Source organism: Peromyscus eremicus, chromosome 12, assembly GCF_949786415.1.
Source record: "Peromyscus eremicus chromosome 12, PerEre_H2_v1, whole genome shotgun sequence".
Classification (NCBI taxonomy): domain Eukaryota; kingdom Metazoa; phylum Chordata; class Mammalia; order Rodentia; family Cricetidae; genus Peromyscus; species Peromyscus eremicus.
In genome coordinates this window covers 70296771-70301303 of record NC_081428.1, presented here as the reverse complement: position 1 = coordinate 70301303, position 4533 = coordinate 70296771, and the positions used below count along the sequence as shown (strand labels likewise).

Genomic DNA, 4533 nt, shown 5'->3' with positions numbered 1-4533 from the left:
TTGACCTCACTAACACGGTAGTCTGATGGCCAGGATCATCCAGGGAGCTGGGAAATTGAACACCAAGATGCCAGCCAGCATCCCACGTGTGGTGAAGGCCTTCTTGCCACAACTTCAGAGGAAAGCAAAGAACTTCACTTGCTTTATTTTATTAGTGTATATTGATTTCATTTTCATCATTTTTTTTGAGGCACAGTCTTTATTGGGCTCACAGCAGAGTCCCACTGGTCTGGAGGACCTCTGTGAAGTTGCTGATATTTTCCCCCTCCATGTTCTTTTCTGCCTGTTTCCATAGCCTCATGAGCAGCTTCTTCTGGTAGCAGATCCTAGCCTCTCCTTCCGCTTCTCCTACAGAGTGTCAGTCACTGCCGCATACTCCAGCTGACCTCGTGAGCCAGACGCCCCCACCCCCCAGGCAAGCAAACTTTCCAGTAGGCATTGGCTGTATAGCCTTGAGGGTGGCAGGGACCACAATCTGATTTTTTTTCTTGTCATAGGGTGGAGGGGTTCCAACCAACACCTTGAGGTGGTCCACGGCAGCCTGGCCTCGCTCGGTCTTGTGCATCATATCTCACAAAGTGCAACAAAAATTGCCGCTGGGGCTCAGAAGAGGCAGGGACCTCGGGCAGAGTTGGTGTTCACCCTCTTTCAGAGAAAGGTCAGGTACCTTACCTTGTTTCTGTAGAACCTGCCGTAAATGTTGATGCCCTCATAGCGCACACCACTATCCCCCTGGCCCAGCAGTATTCACTTGGCCATGACACCTGCCAGGTGGCCTGGAAAATAGCCTCTGCCATCGGGCACTGGACCCTGCCCTTCTGACATTGGCAGCCACCTGGGAAGGTTACAGTGCGTTTTGATCATAAGCCCAATGCACTCCCCATCCCCTCCCTTCGGCTCCCTTTCCCCAGCATAATGTTTAAAAAGGTCCATTCTTCGAGGTGGATAAAATATGGCTCTATTGTCATGACCGTCACCTTTCATTCCAGGACCAAGCCCAAGGACTGGCACATAGTGGGCACAGGACAAGCCCAAGGACTGGCACATAGTGGGCACAGGACAAGCCCAAGGACTGGCACATAGTGGGCACAGGACAAATCAGGATGCAAAACAGGTTTCCAAGCTCATGCTGATGCACAGAGGTAGAGAATAATTAATGTAGCTGTCATAGCAGTGAAGGAGTGCCAGAGACAGCATCTCCTGTCCCAAATGAGCTAATTATTGAGGTGAATGAGAATTTTCCTCTCTGAGAAAAAAAAATGTGCCACATGGGGTTTAATTTTTATTCTTTCATAAAATGTCTGTGGCGTGGGAGTGGGGGACTCAGGATAATGCCAGGGATGGGTGAAGGGCAAGCAGTGTCTGCAAGAAGACCCACTCACCCACACCTCAGCTGCAGACTCCTCATTCTCAAGCGCCGGGCCTGTATTTAAGCCCGAGAACCTTCTTCCGGCAAGCATATACTGATTGATTAGGGGAGACCTTTTAATGAAGGCATTAATCAAAGAAACTCCCCAGCCTCAGAGGGAACCTGTACTAATTAGGTTGCCAGAACACTCACACAGACAGCTCCAAGGCTGTAGTGCGGGGTGCTGTGGGTTGCTGCTGCCCCTACTGCCCTCCCCCCACCCCAAGCCCCTGCCTTTAGGACCTGTTTGTTAAAATCTGTGCCCTAAATGGTCAGCCCCGTGAGATGTGTGCCAGCCTAATCCCAGCCAAGACCTGGGGAGGTGGAAAGCGTTCCAGCCCTCTGCAGCTTCCAAGAAAGACGGAGACAGCTGTGCTGAGTTTCCGCCTCTCTCTCCCGTGGTTTCAACAGTGAGGTATCTGGCTCCCTCCTTCACGTCTGCCCTTCATTTTCTGTCCTTCTGTAATGACCAACACTCTTTTATCCCCCTCAGTGTTCTCTAGAAACCATTTATGTATATGCAGGCATTATTCAATATGTTATGCATGTATAGCCCTTGAAATTATACTTGGTATATGCCTAGATTGATTTATTCTTGCCACGAGTGCCAAGCATCTGCCACCTTGGCGAGCTGAGCTGCACCCTCTTGCAAAAGATCATTCCAGCTGGCTTATCAATGGTTTACATCTGGCAAGAGTAGGCCCCAAGATTCTCTCTGGAGTATACGGTTGCTCTCTACTACCTACGAACTCTCCACTTGGCCTGGGAGAGGGGCTAGAGTGTGTAGAGGCAGGTGGAGAGTAGGAGGGCTCATGCATAGGCTACTGGGGAAGCCCATATCCCTGCTGGGTAAGGCTTTTCAGGAGCCGCAAGTTGAGGGAGGGGTATCCACATCCCAGGAACTTCTCACCTAAGCTCCGTAAGAAAGCCCGATAAATTCATTGGTTTCCCAGAGTGAACTTTGTTTGGTTTGTCTTCGGGACCTCAGGAAGAAGGGTAGAAGTTGCTTTACATCTCCCCCAAGAAAGGAATTCTAGCAACAACTCTCACGTATTGACTAACGGGATTGTGTCGATAGGAAGCTGTAAGGCAAGCCTGTAGGCTCCAGGCGCGGACAAAAGCTGACCAGGAAGACAAGTGTCTTTTCTGAGAAAACTCAGTGTCTTGATCCCAAGGCTTTCCACTGTGACCTATAGATATCATACAGAGCAGTCCTCTTTTATGTAAAGTTAACCAACTGGAGATGTTAACAACATTTACAAAGTACTTCCCCAGTGACACCCCAAGATTCATTCAGGATGTGATTAAATATCCATGTGCTACAGCTCAGCCACGCTGGCACCGGAAGCTAATATTGCGCTTTCCTTCACTCCGTTTAGCATCCAATATTTCTTTCAGCTAGGCAGGCAAGTGTCATGATCCCTGTTCTATAGTCCCAAGGCTCCTCTAGGCTGTAGGCTGTGTCTTGTTTACTTCCACACATTAGTAAATGCTGCTAAAATTAAACGGGAGCTTTGAGCCGTCTTAAGTTCTTAATACTAGGTCTTGCTGCCTGTCTCACACACAAGGCATCAGTCTTGTACTCAGCACACACGTATGTTGTCTTTTCCGTGTTCCAGGCACTTGGAGAGGGCAGGCATGGAGTACAGGTGCTATGAAGTACCCCTCTGGTGAGGAGACTGACACTACATGTGTGCACACCCACAGACGCAGGATGATGGTAACGTTCACGAGGCTTCTCTGAAATGACATGGGACCTCAGGTGAGGGAGGCACTGTCATTCACTGCAGAGGAGAATGATGGAGAGAACAGTTGGATATCAGCGCATTTTCCTCTCAAGGAGAAAGAGACAGGTAAACTCCTGTCAGAGTGGCTGCCGGGTTGTGAGCTGGGAAGGAGCCCATGTCGTGGGTGGGTGGGAAATTTGGCCGGAAGCAAGCTGGCGGCTCCAGGGTGGGCTTCCCACAGGGGACAGCCGTTGCTCCTGTTCCTGGTTCCTATGTGCTAAATCACAGGAGGAGAAATGAATCCTCTATCTCTGGCTGATTAAGACCAAACAAATCAATGTATTATGCCTTAGCCCTGTGACTGTCACCCTGTCCCTTCTCCTGTCCATCACCCATCACAAATAGACTCTTCCTAAGTACTAAGAATTCAGTGCAACTTTACAGCTTATGAAGTGTTTTCAAACGTGCTCCCCAACCTAATCCTTGGGAAGAAAAAAGATCATCAACACTGAATCCTACTTCATGGATGAAGATGAGTCCAATGAGGTTCCATGCCTTGAGCAATGGCTGTAGGGCAATATTCTTGCAGATACTGTATCCCTCAATCCCTCACCAGCTTCTTCCCACTCACATAAAATGCAACCATTGTCAGTTTATTTTCCTCAGGCCGCTGTAATACAGTCATCCATCTACAAATACAGGCAATGACACCGGGCAGAGGTTGTGTAAGGTTAACGAAGTAATGCAAAGGTCAGCCGCATGCTTAGGGCACAGCCCCTTTTCTCTGTTGCCATAACGACATAGAATAATGAACAGAGTTACTGTAATCCCAAACAAGATCAAGATGTTTAAACATGATTACCTTGGCCCGGAAAACCTTCCCGAACTGCCTAGAATTTTTCTAAAGGGTAAAAGGAATCTGTAGCTTCACTGCTCACATCACATTTCTAGCATGACTAGTGGAGAGCTGCTGGACGCAAGGAGTTTCATATGAGCACAAAGACATTTAGACATCCAGAGGGCGCCAGGGAGAGCTTAGAGCAAAGTATAGATCCGAATCCTCCATCATCATCAGTCAGTTTAGAGGTCAAAATGAAAAGGTCAGACATAGATCACACAGTCCCATAGGAGTCATTGACCAGCTCTGTGACTTTGGGTACCTCCCTTACAAGTTGTTACGTGGGTGGCGTGAGATCAAGCACATTGCCTACCTCTCATAGATCCACTTAGTTTGGATTGGTTCTTTTCCCTCCTCTTGCTCTCTAGCCCACCCTCTCATTACTTTTGAATAGTTTCGTATTTTGTCTTGTTATGATACCAAAGGAAAACTGGGAGAATATTTTGAAGGGATTCTGAAAGGGAAAAACCACATTTAAAACAAACAAACAAAAATAGGTT

At 48.1% G+C, this 4533-nt stretch overlaps 1 pseudogene; it reads right to left on the bottom strand.

Moving 5' to 3' along the window:
- Positions 1 to 208: 208 nt before the first annotated feature.
- On the bottom strand, positions 209 to 825 carry LOC131922796 (large ribosomal subunit protein uL13-like; annotated as a pseudogene).
- Between the last annotated feature and the right edge of the window lie 3708 nt (positions 826 to 4533).